Below are 16095 nucleotides of genomic sequence, written 5' to 3'. Positions count from 1 at the left end.
CTCCCACCCTCCCTATCCCACCCCTCTAGGTGGTCACAAACCACCTAGCTGATCTCCCTGTGCTATGTGGCTACTTCCCACTAGCTATCTACTTTATGTTTGGTAGTGTATATATGTCCATGCCACTCTCTCACTTTGTCACACTTAACCCTTCCCCCTCCCCATATCCTCAGGTACATGCTCTAGTAGGTCTGTGTCTTTATTTCCGTCCTACCTCTAGGTTCTTCATGACCTTTTTTTTTTTTCCTTAGATTCCATATATATGTGTTCGAATACGGTATTTATTTTTCTCTTTTTGACTTACTTCACTCTGTATGACAGACTCTAGGTCCATCCACCTCACTACAAATAACTCAATTTCGTTTCTTTTTATGGCTGAGTAATATTCCATTATATATATGTGCCACATCTTCTTTATCCATTCATCTGTTGATGGACACTTAGGTTGCTTCCATGTCCTGGCTATTGTAAATAGAGCTGCAATGAACATTTTGGTACATGACTCTTTTTGAATTATGGTTTTCTCAGGGTATATGCCCAGTAGTGGAATTGCTGGGTCATATGGTAGTTCTATTTGTAGTTTTTTAAGTAACCTCCATACTGTTCTCCATAGTGGCTGTATCAATTTACATTCCCACCAACAGTGCAAGAGTGTTCCCTTTTCTCCACACCCTCTCCAGCATTTATTGTTTCTAGATTTTTTGATGATGGCCATTCTGACTGGTGTGAGATGATATCTCATTGTAGTTTTGATTTGCATTTCTCTAATGATTAATGATGTTGAGCATTCTTCCATGTGTTTGTTGGCAGTCTGTATATCTTCTTTGGAGAAATGTCTATTTAGCCCTTCTGCCCATTTTTGGATTGGGTTGTTTGTTTGTTTGCTATTGAGCTGCATGAGCTGCTTATAAATTTTGGAGATGAATCCTTTGTCAGTTGCTTCATTTGCAAATATTTTCTCCCATTCTGAGGGTGGTCTTTTGGTCTTGTTTATGGTTTCCTTTGCTGTGCAAAAGCTTTGAAGTTTCTTTACGTCCCATTTTATTTTTGTTTTTCTTTCCATTTCTCTAGGAGGTGGGTCAAAAAGGATCTTGCTGTGATTTATGTCATAGAGTGTTCTCCCTATGTTTTCCTCTAAGAGTTTTATAGTGTCTGGCCTTACATTTAGGTCTTTAATCCATTTTGAGTTCATTATTGTGTATGGCGTTAGGGAGTGTTCTAATTTCATACTTTTAAATGTACCTGTCCAGTTTTCCCAGCACCACTTATTGAAGAGACTGTCTTTTCTCCACTGTATGTTCTTGCCTCCTTTATGAAAGATAAGGTGACCATATGTGTGTGTGTTTATCTCTGGGCTTTCTATTCTGTTCCATTGATCTATATTTCTGTTTTTGTACCACTACCATACTGTCTTGATTACTGTAGCTTTGTAGTATAGTCTGAAGTCAGGGAGTCTGATTCCTCCAGCTGCCTTTTTGTTCTCAAGATTGCTTTGGCTATTCAGGGTCTTCTGTGTTTCCATACAAATTGTGAAATTTTTTGTTCTAGTTCTGTGAAAAATGCCAGTGGTAGTTTGATAGGGATTGCATTGAATGTGTAGATTGCTTTGGGTAGTAGAGTCATTTTCACAATGTTGATTCTTCCAGTGAAAGATCATGGTATATCTCTCCCATCTATTTGTATCATCTTTAATTTCTTTCATCAGTGTCTTATAGTTTTCTGCATACAGGTCTTTTGTCTCCTTAGGTAGGTTTATTCCTAGATATTTTATTCTTTTTGTTGCAATGGTAAATGGGAGTGTTTTCTTAATTTCACTTTCAGATTTTTCATCACTAGTTTATAAGAATGCCAGAGATTTCTGTGCATTAATTTTGTATCATGCTGCTTTACCAAATTCACTGATTAGCTCTAGTAGTTTTCTGGTAGCCTCTTTAGGATTCTCTATGTATAGTATCATGTCATCTGCAAGCAGTGACAGCTTTACTTCTTCTTTTCCGATTTGGGTTCCTTTTATTTCTTTTTCTTCTCTGATTGCTTTGGCTAAAACTTCCAAAACTGTGTTGAGTAAGAGTGGTGAGAGTGGGCAGCCTTGTCTTGTTCCTGATCTTAGTGGGAATGGTTTCAGTTTTACACCATTTAGGACGATGTTGGCTGTGGGTTTGTCATATATGGCCTTTATTATGTTGAGGAAAGTTCCCTCTATGCCTACTTTCTGCAGGGTTTTTATCATAAATGGGTGTTGAATTTTGTCGAAATCTTTCTCTGCATCTACTGAGATGATCATATGGTTTTTCTCCTTCAATTTGTTAATATGGTGTATCACGTTGATTAATTTGCATATATTGAAGAATCCTTGCATTCCTGGAATAAACCCCACATGATCATGGAGTATGATCCTTTTAATGTGATGTTGGATTCTGTTTCCTAGTATTTTGTTAAGGATTTTTGCATCTATGTTCATCAGTGATATTGACCTGTAGATTTCTTTCTTTGTGACATCTTTGTCTGGTTTTGGTATCAGGGTGATGGTGGCCTCGTAGAATGAGTTTGGGAGTATTCCTCTCTCTGCTAAATTTTGGAAGAGTTTGAGTAGGATGGGTGTTAGCTCTTCTCTAAATGTTTGATAGAATTCGCCTGTGAAGCCGTCTGGTCCTGGGCTTTTGTTTGTTAGAAGGTTTTTTTTTGTTTTTTTTTTTTTCTGTACGCGGGCCTCTCACTGCCGCGGCCTCTCCCGTTGCGGAGCACAGGCTCCGGACACACAGGCTCCGCGGCCATGGCTCGCGGGCCCAGCCGCTCCGCGGCATGTGGGATCCTCCGGGATCGGGGCACGAACCCGCGTCCCCTGCATCGGCAGGCGGACTCCCAACCACTGCGCCACCAGGGAAGCCCTGTTAGAAGGTTTTTAATCACAGTTTCAATTTCAGTGCTTGTGATTGGTCTGTTCATATTTTCTATTTCTTCCTTGTTCAGTCTCGGCAGGTTGTGCATTTCTAACAATTTGTCCGTTTCTTCCAGGTTGTCCATTTTATTGGCATAGAGTTGCTTGTAGGTATCTCTCATGATCCTTTGTATTTCTGCAGTGTCAGTTGTTAACTTTTCCTTTTTCATTTCTAATTCTGTTGATTTGAGTCTTCTCCCTTTTTTTCTTGATGAGTCTGGCTAATGGTTTATCAATTTTGTTTATCTTCTCAAAGAACCAGCTTTTAGTTTTATTGATCTTTGCTATCATTTCCTTCATTTCTTTTTCATTTCTTTCTGATCTTATCTTTATGATTTCTTTCCTTCTGCTAACTATGGGGTTTTTTTGTTCTTCTTTCTCTAATTACTTTAGGTGCAAGGTTAGGTTGTTTATTTGAGGTGTTTCCTGTTTCTTAAGGTAGGATTGTATTGCTATAAACTTCCCTCTGAGAACTGCTTTTGCTGCATCCCATAGATTTGGGGTTGTCCTGTCTCCATTGTCATTTGTTTCTATGTATTTTTTGATTTCCTCTTTGATTTCTTCAGTGATCACTTCGTTATTAAGTAGTGTATTGTTTAACCTCCATGTGTTTGTATTTTTTACAGATCTTTTCCTGTAATTGATATCTAGTCTCATAGCATTGTGGTCGGAAAAGATACTTGATTCAATTTCAGTTTTCTTAAGTTTACCAAGGCTAGATTTGTGACCCAAGATATGATCTATCCTGGAGAATGCTCCATGAGCACTTGAGAAAAATGTGTATTCTGTTGTTTTTGGATGGAATTTCCTATAAATATCAATTAAGTCCATCTTGTTTAATGTATCATTTAAAGCTTGCGTTTCCTTATTTATTTTCATTTTGTATGATCTGTCCATTGGTGAACGTGGGGTGTTAAAGTCCCCTACTATGATTGTGTTACTGTCAATTTCCCCTTTTATGGCTGTTAGTATTTGCCTTATGTATTGAGGTGCTCCTATGTTGGGTGCATAAATATTTACAATTGCTATATCTTCTTCTTGGATCGATCCCTTGATCATTATGTAGTGTCCTTCTTTGTCTATTGTAATAGTCTTTATTTTAAAGTCTATTTTGTCTGATATGAGAATTGCTACTCCAGCTTTCTTCTGATTTCCATTTGCATGGAATATCTTTTTCCATCCCCTCACTTTCAGTCTGGATGTGTCCCTAGGTCTGAAGTGGGTCTCTTGTAGACAGCATATATATGGGTCTTGTTTTTGTATCCATTCAGCCAGTCTGTGTCTTTTGGTGGGAGCATTTAATTCATTTACATTTAAGGTAATTATCGATATGTATGTTCCTATTCCCATTTTCTTAATTGTTTTGCGTTTGTTAATGTAGGTCTTTCCCTTCTCTTGTGTTTCTTGCCTAGAGAAGATTCTTTAGCATTTGTTGTAAAGCTGGTTTGGTGGTGCTGAACTCTCTCAGCTTTTGCTTGTCTGTAAAGGTTTTAATTTCTCCATCAAATCTGAATGAGATCCTTGCTTGGTAGAGTAATCTTGGTTGTAGGTTTTTCTCCTTCATCACTTTAAATATGTCCTGCCACTCCCTTCTGGCTTGCAGAGTTTCTGCTGAAAGATCAGCTGTTAACTTTATGGGGATTACCATGTGTGTTATTTGTTGTTTTTCCCTTGCTGCTTTTAATATGTTTTCTTTGTATTTAATTTTTTGATAGTTTGATTAATGTGTGTCTTGGCGTGTTTCTCCTTGGATTTATCCTGTATGGAACTCTCTGCTTCCTGGACTTGATAAACTATTTCCTTTACCATATTAGGGAAGTTTTCAACTATAATCTCTTCAAATATTTTCTCAGTCCCTTTCTTTTTCTCTTCTTCTTCTGGGACCCCTATAATTTGAATGTTGTTGTGTTTAATTTGTCTCAGATGTCTCTGAGACTGTCCTCAGTTCTTTTCATTCTTTTCTCTTTCTTCTGCTCTGCAGTAGTTATTTCCACTATTTTATCTTCCAGGTCACTTATCCGTTCTTCTGCCTCAGTTATTCTGCTACTGATCCCTTCTAGAGTGTTTTTAATTTCATTTATTGTGTTGTTCATCATTACTTGTTTCCTCTTTAGTTCTTCTAGGTCCTTGTTAAATGTTTCTTGAATTTTCTCTATTATATTTCCAAGATTTTGGATCATCTTTACTATCATTATTCTGAATTCTTTTTCAGGTAGACTGCCTATTTCCTCTTCATTTGTTAGGTGTGGTGGGTTTTTATCTTGCTCCTTCATCTGCTGTGTGTTTTCCTGTCTTTTCATTTTGCTTATGTTACTGTGTTTGGGGTCCCCTTTTCGCGGGCTGCAGGTTCGTAGTTCCCATTGTTTTTGGTATCTGTCCCCAGTGGCTAAGATTGGTTCAGTGGGTTGTGTAGGTTTCCTGGTGGAGGGGACTACTGCCTGTGTTCTGGTGGATGAGGCTGGATCTTGTGTTTCTGGTGGGCAGGTCCACGTCTGGTGGTGTGTTTTGGGGTGTCTGTGGCCATATTATGATTTTAGGCAGCCTCTCTGCTAATGGATGGGGTTGTGTTCCTGTCTTGCTAGTTGTTTGGCATAGGGTATCCAGCAGTGTAGCTTGCTGGCCATTGAGTGAAGCTGGGTGTTGGTGTTGAGATGGAGATCTCTGGGAGATTTTCGCCGTTTGATATTCCGTGGAGCTGGGAGGTCTCTTGTGGACCAGTGTCCTGAAGTTGGGTCTCCCACCTCAGTTGCACAGCCCTGATGCCTGGCTGGAGCACCAAGAGACTGTCCTCCACACGGCTCAGAATAAAAGGGAGAAAAAATAGAAAGAAAGAAAGAAAGTGGATAAAATAAAATAAAGATAAAATAAAGTTCTTAAAATAAAAAACTATTATTAAGAGAAAAAAAATTTTAAGTGAAAAAAAATAAAAAACAGTCGGACAGAACCCTAGGACAAATGTTGAAAGCAAAGCTATACAGACAAAATCTCACACAGAAGCATACACATACATACTCACAAAAAGAGGAAAAGGGGAAGAAATAGTCTATCTTGCTCCCCAAGTCCACCTCCTCAGTTTGGGATGATTCGTTGTCTTTTGAGGTATTACACAGGTGCAGGGTACATCAAGTTGATTGTGGAGCTTTAATCCGCTGCTCCTGAGGCTGCTGGAAGAGATTCCCCTTTCTCTTCTTTGTTCGCACAGCTCCCGGGGTTCAGCTTTGGATTTGGCTCCGCCTCTGCGTGTAGGTCGCCTGAGGGCGCCTGTTCTTCGCTCAGACAGGATGGGGTTAAAGGAGCCACTGATTCGGTGGCTCTGGCTCACTCAGGCCACGGGGGAGGGAGGGGTGCGGATGCGGGGCGAGCCTGCGGAGGCAGAGGCCAGCGTGACGTTGCACCAGCCTGAGGTGCGCCGTGCGTTCTCCCGGGGAAGTTGTCCCTAGATCACGGGACCCTGGCAGTGGTGAGCTGCACAGGCTTCCAGGAAGGGAGGTGGGGATAGTGACCTGTGCTCGCACACAGGCTTCTTCGTGGCTGCAGGAGCAGCCTTAGCGTCTCATGCCTGTCTCTGGGGTCCGTGCTTTTAGCCACGCCTCGCGCAATCTCTGGAGCTCCTTTAAGCAGTTCTCTTAATCCCCTCTCCTCATGCACCAGGAAACAGAGGCAAGAAAAAGTCTCTTGTCTCTTCGGCAGCTCCAAACTTTTCCCGGACTCTGTCCCGGCTAGGCATGGTGCACTAACCCCTTCAGGCTGTATTCACGCCGCCAGCCCCAGTCCTCTCCCTGGGATCTAAGCTCCGAAGCCTGAGCCTCAGCTCCCAGCCCCGCCCGCCCCGGCGGGTGAGGAGACAAGCCTCTCGGGCTGGTGGGTGGCGGTCGGCACCGGTCCTCTGTGCGGGAATCTCTCTGCTTTGCCCTCCGTACCCCTGTGGCTGCGGTCTCCTCCGCGGCTCCGAAGCTTTCCCCCTCCGCCACCCGCAGTCTCCGCCCACGAAGGGGCTCCTAGTGTGTGGAAACCTTTCCTCCTTCACGGCTCCCTCCCACTGGTGCAGGTCCCGTCCCTATTCTTTTGTCTCTGTTTTTTCTTTTTTCTTTTGCCCTACCCAGGTATGTGGGGAGTTTCTTGCCTTTGGGGAGGTCTGAGGTCTTCTACCAGCGTTCAGTGGGTGTTCTATAGGAGCAGTTCCACGTGTAGATGTATTTCTGATGTATCTGTGGGGAGGAAGGTGATCTCCGCATCCTACTCTTCCGCCATCTTCTCCTAGCTCTTCTGCCCATTTTTTGATTGGGTTATTTGTTTTTTTTGATATTGAACTGCATGAGCTGTTTTTGTATTTTGGAGATTAATCCCTTGTCGGTTGCTTCATTTGCAAGTACTTTCTCCCATTCTAAGGGTTGTCTTTTTGTTTTGTTTCTGATTTCCTTTGCTGTGCTTGTAAAAGCTTTTAAGTTTAATTAGATCCCTTTTTTTTTTTTAATTTTTCCTCAGAGTTTTGTCCTTGACTCTTTTCTCACCTATGCAGGTTCAGTCTTGTCCACTCTGGTGGCTTTAAAACCTTTATCTGGTGCTTACTCCCAAGTCTTTATTTTCAACTCCTATCTCTACTGAATGGGAATTCAGTATATTCATCTGAATGGGAAATATGTCTCCTGGATGCCACCAAAATAACACATGCCTACAGCTGAGTCTGTCTCCCCTACACCCTTGCCCCTCAAGCCTTAGCACACAATAATCAGCCTCAGCCTCATTTTTACATCTCCCTAGAACCCATTTTTAAAAATTTGTTATCAAATATTACGTATTCTCATATTTAAGGTGTCAATCCTTAAAAGACCTTTTGAAAGTATCGGTTTCTCCTCCCAACTAGGCCTGCTCCTCAGAGACAATGACTGCCAATTTTTTCTTAGCTATTTCTTCCATTATTTACCTTCATATTTATAAATGCATATATATTGCAACTTCATCATTAATTAATTTTAAACCTTATGTCTTGCTTTCCTGATATGAATTTCAGTTCTCTCACCCCTGTTCCACCACATTAACAAAATAAAAGGTAAAAATTATGTGAGCATCTCAACAGATGCAGAATAAATATTTAACAGAATTAAACCACCTTATGAATGGATTAAAGACCTAAATGTAAGACCAGACACCATAAAACTCTTAGAGGAAACATAGGCAGAACACCCTTTGACTTAAATCACAGCAAGATCTTTTTTGACCCACCTCCTAGAGTAATGGAAAGAAAATCAAAAATAAACAAATGGGATGTAATGAAACTTAAAAGCTCTTGCACAGCAAAGGAAACCATAAACAAGATGAAAGGACAACCTCAGAATGGGAAAGAATATTTGCAAATGAAGCAACTGACAAAGGATTAATCTCCAAAATACACAAGCAGCTCATGCAGCTCAATATCAAAAAAACAAACAACCCAACCCAAAAATGGGCAGAAGACCTAAATAGACATTTCTCCAAAGAAGACATACAGATTGCCAACAAACACATGAAAGGATGCTCAACATCACTAATCATTAGAGAAATGCAACTCAAAACCACAATGAGGTATCACCTCACACTGGTCAGAATGGCCATCATCAAAAAATCTACGAACAGTAAATGCTGGAGAGGCTGTGGAGAAAAGGGAACCCACTTGCACTGTTGGTGGGAATGTAAATTGATAAGCCACTATGGAGAAGAGTATGGAGTTTCCTTAAAAAACTAAAAATAGAACTATCATATGACCCAGCAGTCCCACTACTGGGCATATACCCTGAGAAAATCATAATTCAAAAAGATACATGCACCCCAATGTTCACTGCAGCACTATTTACAATAGCCAGGATGTGGAAGGAAGCTAAATGTCCATCAACAGAGGAATGGGTAAAGAAGATGTACATATGTACAATGGAATATTACTCAGCCATAAAAAGGAATGAAATTGGGTCATGTGTAGAGACATGGAGGGACCTAGACTCTGTCATACAGAGTGAAGTAAGTCAGAAAGAGAAAGACAAATACCATATGCTAATGCACATATATGGAATCTAAAAGGATGGTACTGATGAACCTAATGGCAGGTAGGGCAGGAATAAAGATGCAGACGTAGAGAATGGTCTTGAGGACACGGTGGAGAGGGGAAGCTGGGCTGAAGTGAGGGAGTAGCGTTGACATATATACACTACCAAATGTAAAATGGATGGCTAGTGGGCAGCTGCTGCATAGCACAGGGAGATCAGCTCAATGCTTTGTGACCTAGAGGGGTGGGATAGGGAGGATGGGAGGGAGGCTCAAGATGGAGGGGATATGGAGATATATGTGTACTTATAGTTGATTCACTTTGTTGTACAACAGAAACTAACCCAACATTGTAAAGCAATTATACTCCAGTAAAGATACATATTAAAAGAAAAAAAAAGCTTATGAGATTTTTTAAAACTTAACAAACTAGAAATAGAAGAGAACTTTCTCAATCTGATAAAGGGTATCTACCAAAAACCCTGCAGCTATCATCATATTTAATGGTGAAAGACTTTTCCCTAAGATCAGGTACAAGGCAAGGTTGTCTGAACTCACCACTTCTATTCAATATTGTTCTGAAGGTCCTAGCCAGTGCAGTAGTCAGTAAGGCAGTAAATATTGGAAAGGAAAAACTAATAACTCTGTAGTCTCAGACAATATGATTCTCTATATAGAAAATCCCAAGGAATTTATCCCTCAAATACTGTAAGTGAATTTAGCCAGGTGGCAAGTGACAAAATAAATACACATAAGTCAAATGTATTTCTCTATACCAACAACAAACACAATGGAAAATGAAATTAAACTAACAGTACCATTTGTATTAGCATTAAAAAACATGAAATACTTGGGAATAAATTTAATGAAAGGCCTACAGACATTGCTTAGAGAAATAAAAGAGCATCTAAATAAATGGAGAGGTACACTACGTTCATGGATTGTGATGACTGGAGACTTGATATTGTTAAGGTCTCCATTGTTACCAAATGGAGATTTAGATTCAATGAAATTCCAATCAAAACCCCAGTAGGTTTTCTTTGTGAAAATTGGCACACTGATTCCAGTATTGATATGGAAATGCAGAGGACCTAGAATAGCTAAAACAAAAAGAAAAAAATGGAGGATTTACATTATTATTTTAAGGCTTACTATAAAGCTACAATAATTATGACAGAATGGCATTGGTGTTCATAAAGACAAAAGAATAGAGAATCCAGAAATAAATCCATATATATGGTAATTTGCTTTTCAGCAAAGGCTCCAACATGATTCAGTGGGGACAGGATAGTCTTTTGAACAAGTGGTGCTGGGTGATGTTCAAATTCAGCTCATACCATACATAAAAATTAATTCAAAATAGATTGTAGACCTAAACATAAAACTTGAGACCCCCAGAAAAACCTTAAGAGAAAACATCTATGTCCTTAAGATAGGCAGAGATCTTAAGACAGGATACAAGTGTATTAACTATAAAAGAGAATTGGATTAATTGGATTAATAAAATTAGAATTAAAACCAAAAGCTACTGCTAAGAAAATGGAAAGGGAAGCCACAGACCAAGAGATAATATCTACATCTAAAATATGTAAATGAACTTTTAGAACTCAGTAGTCAAAGACAACCCAAAAGATTTGAATAGAAACTTCACAAAAAATGATACATATGAATTGCTAATAATAAGCATACGAAAAATGCTCAATATCATTAGTCGTCAGGGAAATGCAAATTAAAACCACAGTGGGATACCACTTCACACCTGCTAAAATGGGTAAAATTAAGGAAACTGACAAGTATCCAAAAGGTTGTAGAGCCACTAGAGCTCTCAGGTGTTGCTGATGAGAGCGTAAAATGGTAGAACCACTTTGGAAAACTATTTTACAGGTTTTTATAAAATTAAAGTACACTTCTCATGACTCAGTATTTCCATTGTTAATTACCCAAAAGAAATGAACGCGTATTCACAAAAAGACTTTTACTTGAAGGTTCACAGCAGTTTTAATTCATAATAGTCCAAACTAGAAACAACCCAGATGTCCATTAACTGAATAGATAAGACAAATTTGGGTATATTTAATTATATACCAATAGAATATCTACTAAGCAGTAAAAAGGTATAAACAAATTATGCATTCAATAACATGGATGAATCTCAGAACCATTGTTCGAAGTGAGAGAAGCCAGACAAAAAAGTATACATCTCATGTGATCACATTCATGTGAAGATCTAGAACTGGCAGAATGAATGTATCATGATAGGACTCAGATCAGCAGTTGTCAGATATTGCAGCATAGGAGAACTGATTGGGAAAGGGCACAGGAATAGTTTTAGGGTGATGTAAATGTTCTTTCTTTTTTAGGACAGTGGCTACTACACAATATGAACATTTTTACTGTATGTAAATTATACATCAGTAAAGCTGATTTAAAATAAAAGTGAGGCGCTGAAGAGCTAAGAGGAAGCTCTCTGTTTTAGAGTAGGATTTGTTAATTAGTGGGCTTCATGTAAGGTGATCATGTGGATATCCAATCTCCAGAAAAGGATTCTTTAATCCATAATGGGGGCTGGGAGCTGGAGGTAATAAGCCTGGTTTCTGTTGACCTGGACTTGGGCAGGGGAAAGGGGGCTGGTGGACTTAATCAGAAAGTAGACTTTTACTCAACTTTAAGTCCTTTACCACCCTCTCCTTCTATACAGCCCTGGGGTTGATGCTTTTCTGGTTCAGTTTTTTTCACCAGCAAATAAGATTCCTGTCTTAGCAGGATGAAGGAGGGATGATTTTCTGGGTTTATGGAGTAGTGGTGGGGAGAAGTCTAACTATTCCTTTGCAGACTTTCAAGCAGTCCCCTGTGTTCAGACCTCTACCCTAGCCCATTTTCTGTGGTACTTGGTACCTCCTAACCTGGGCCTTTGGGGATTGTGCAGGGAGAATTGGTTTGTTTGCCATTAGTATCCCTTCCCCCTCTACTCTGCTAAGTCATTGACGATTCTGCGGCTGTTTTCTATCTTCTTATACAGTGATTTGGGGTTACAGGTGTCACTTAGGTTCTTTGAAGACAGAGTTTACATTCCTATTTTTGTTCTTACTGTTTGGAGGAGGACCTTAGAACTGTAAAATCCATACTGTACATTTTCAACTTCAGCAATACGAAACTCCTGCTAAGTCTCCAAACACACAAGGTTTTTTCATCTCTCTGTACCTTTGTAGAATTCCTTTTTGCTTATAAGGTCCCGTTGAATTTCTTCTCCACCTGCTAAGGCTTTTATCTTTCAAAATCCAGTTCTCCCTCCTAACTTTTCTTGTCGGCTGCCTCTGTACCTTTATTTCACAAGAAATCCACTTCATCAGGAAGTTTACTCTGGAGGAATACCAGGAGCCACTGGAAAGTACTTGTTAGAGTAATCATACACTGATTAAAGTGAAAATGATAGGAAGTGTTGAATGAACTCTGAAATTGCATATGAACCACTTAGATAGAAATTGGGAAAACAGACCCTGGCCCATTGCAGGGATGAAAGAAGCAGGGAAGATGAAAGCCTTGGGGGAGGTGGGCAGGCAGTGTGCAACAAGACCGGAGGAGGAATAAATGTAAACATTCAATATTTATTTTATTTTATTTTATTGGCTGCATCAGGTCTTAGTTGCAGCACGTGGGATCTTCGTTGAGGCATGCAGGATCTTTCATTGTGGCATGGGCTTTTCTCTAGTTGCGGCGTGTGGGTTTTCTCTCTCTAGTTGTGGCACGTGGGCTCCGGATCACGTGGGCTCTGTAGTTTGCAGCACGTGGGCTCTCTAGTTGGGGCACGTGGGCTCAGTAGTTGTGGCGCGTGGGCTTAGTTGCCCAATGGCACGTGGGATCTTAGTTCCTGACCAGGGATCAAACCCGCATCCCCTGCATTGGAAGGCGATTCCTTACCACTGGACCACCAGGGAAGTCCCATAAACATTCACAATATAAACTCTAGTTTCCCTTTCTGCTTTCTACCCCTGATACACATGTTTAGACCGATATTTCATCAAATTGAAGATTGTAAAACACTCATTGCATGTGCCATTAAGAAAGAAAAAACTCAAACTTTGATACAATGCTTTCTTATCATTTAGAACTTTTTTACTTATTAGAAGAGTTCTTTTCACAGATATCTTTTAGACAGATATTTTTAATTATACATAACTCTTGTGCATACATAGTCTTTGGGATTTTTTTTTTTGAAAGCTCACTTGCCAGGGTTACCAGTGACCTTCACATTGGCAAAGCCAGTGGGTAATTTTTGTTTTTCCTTGACCTCTCAGCAGCATCCAATACTAGTGACCTCCGTTTTGAAAGTTTCTCCTTCAGCATCCTTGAAATTGCTTCTTGGGATCCCTCTAAGAATTCTGTTCTTCTCTTTAACCCAGAAATGTCAGTGATCCTCAGCCCAGAGCCCTTCTCACTTTATGCACTCACCCTGAGTGACCTCTCAGGGCTGCCTCTCCAACCTAGATCTTGCTGCTGACCTGCAGGTTTTTATATTCACATTTCATGCAGTCATTACCACTTGGATGTTCCACAGGTACCTCTTCAAACAACACATTCAGAATAAAACTCTTCATCTTTTCTATGGCCACCTCCCATAAAACAAAAACAAAAAATCTGTGTTGGAAGTGACAACATTAGTCCCCCAATACCCAAGCGAGAAACCCAAGATTCCTCCCTCTTACTCTCTCCTCCTTTTCTGTGAATTCTTTCTCACTATCAGTGCCCTTCTCTTTGTTAATTACTGCCACCTTCCTCGTTTCGGGTCTCACCACTTCTTGCATGGATTATTACATTGAATTAAATTGATTTCCATGCCTCCACTCAGCTACTAGAGTGGTCTTTCTCAAACATAAACCTCATCATGTTACTTCCCAGCCTAAATGTCTTTGTTTCTTTTTGCATAGTTCTCCAAATAAAGTTCAGACTGCTTAGGTTAGCACACGAGACAATCTGTGGTCCAGTTCCTGCTGCTGCTCTCTGGTTTCCTCCCCTCTTGCATGTCTGTACACTCCCTCCAGTGAAATCAGCTGGAACTATCATAGTTCTGAACTCACTGTGCCATGTTAGGCCTCTGAGCCTTCACATGTCTGTCTCTCCCTGCCTAGAGTATTCTTTCTTTCCTTTTTGTCTAACTAATTCTCATCAATCCCTCAAAATGAGGTATATACATCCCTTATTTGGGGAAGCCTTTCCTGACTCTTAGATCTGATTTAAATACTCTCTTTCAAAATGGACAAAGGGCATGAAGAAAGGCTTTGTGAATGAACAACACAAAATGCCTACTAGGTAAATAAAAAGATGTTCAGGCTCAGATTAAAACAATGTACTTCATTTATTCACCTATCAAATTGGCAAAGATTTAAAGAGTGGTATCACTCAAGGAGAACGTGGGGAGATGGGCCCACTCCTACACTGACATTGGAAGTATAAATTTGCCATTTTTCTGGAGGGCAGAAAATGGATGTATATATCTATTTATCTAAGAACCATTAAAAAGTATATGTATACACATACACCCCTTTTGACTCAGCATTCTCCTCCTTGCAATATATCCTAAAAATAACTTTTTTTGGTAAAACATATTTTCACAAGAAAAATTTCAGGATGTTCATTCATAAAAATATTAAGTGGTTATTTCTGAATGGTAATTTGAGTAATTAAAGTGTTTTTCTAACTTTTCTGAGAAGAACATGTCTTAATTGTGAGAGCAAAACAGGGGAAAACAGAAGCCCCACCCTAGTGTTCCTGATACCCTGCTTTGCTTGCCTCCCTTGTTGCCCTCATTAAACAGTGAGTGTGCTGAGGGCTATCACCATGAATTATTCAGTATCATCCCACCAGCACCTGGCTCAGAGTAGAAAATGCTGGATGAGTCAGTTATACCAGTAACAGCTAACAGTTATTAAGCATTTCCTGTGTCTTGGGCATTGTTCTAAGCATTTGACATATTAACCTCATGCTCATGAGATGGGTACTATTATTATCTCTGTTTTGCAGGTGACAGGCTGACAAAAGTTAACCAACTTCTGTAAGACCACACTGCTGTAAGCAGCAGGGTTGGGATTCAAACCCATGCAGACTGGTTTTTACTAGTGACACAAGATAGCATCGTGGTTCTGAGTTAGATTGTATCTCTGATTGAGAATAGTTGGATTAGATTCCATGTCTAGGATTCCAGCCAGACAATTGGGCATCAGTTGAATCGTGGTCTAAATAAAAAGGCAGAATTTGACACCCACAGATGTGAACCAAATACCAGGGAAGTAATCTTCATTTCTTTGGCCTTTAAAAAAAAAAAACTCAAATCATTTTAGACTGTAAACTTCTCATTGAAATTGGTATCACCCCTTGGGATTTAACTTTTTTATATGTTCCCTCTCTCTGCTATTCATGTCCCTTCAAAACTTAAAGACCTAAATTTTTTTTTTTTTTATGGCTGTGTTGGGTCTTCATTTCTGTGTGAGGGCTCTTTAACTCTTCTTCCCACCACTTCTCTTTCTCAGTAAGATTACTTATGACAAGTTCATCAAATTTTATTTTTAAAACCTATCAATCTTCATTTTTACCATATCTTCTCTTTTTTTCTTCATATTTTCTTTTAAAGTCTCAGAATTTCTGAAAGCTGCATTCCTATTATCTGGAACTGTACTGAATAATATGATGGCCACTAGCCATATGTGGCTTTCTAAGTTAAAATTAATCAAAATTAATTTGAATAGGCAAAAGATTTAAACAGCACTTCTCCAGGGAGATACGGGGCTGGTCAGTAAGCACAGGAAAAGATGTTCAACATCATTAGCCATGTAGATGTAGGTTAAAGCCCCGATGAGATAACACTACACACTATTAGAAAGGCTAAAATAGAAAATACTGACAATCACAGATGTTGAAGAGGATGAAGAGGATGTGGAATCAACCATATCTCTCATACATTACTGGTGGGAATGTAAAATGGTATAGCCACTCTGGTAAACAGTTTGGCAGTTTCTTATAAAAATACACTTAATGTTCAACCCAACAATCAGACTTGTAAATAACCTGTGGTTAATTACCATAGAGAAATGAAAAACATGTTCACACAAAAACCTGCACACTAATACTCACAGCAGCTTTATTTGTAA

At 39.6% G+C, this 16095-nt stretch overlaps 1 protein-coding gene across 3 annotated transcripts in view; it reads left to right on the top strand.

The window, feature by feature from the left end:
• The window catches only part of PPP2R3A (protein phosphatase 2 regulatory subunit B''alpha), a 220019-nt gene that overhangs the window by 34615 nt on the left and 169309 nt on the right, over positions 1 to 16095 (top strand). The gene's annotated exons all lie outside the window — the stretch shown is intronic.

Source organism: Mesoplodon densirostris, chromosome 5 (assembly GCF_025265405.1).
Source record: "Mesoplodon densirostris isolate mMesDen1 chromosome 5, mMesDen1 primary haplotype, whole genome shotgun sequence".
Classification (NCBI taxonomy): Eukaryota; Metazoa; Chordata; class Mammalia; order Artiodactyla; family Ziphiidae; genus Mesoplodon; species Mesoplodon densirostris.
The sequence above is the reverse complement of the archived record's forward strand: the minus strand, read 5'-3'. Positions and strand labels throughout refer to the sequence as shown.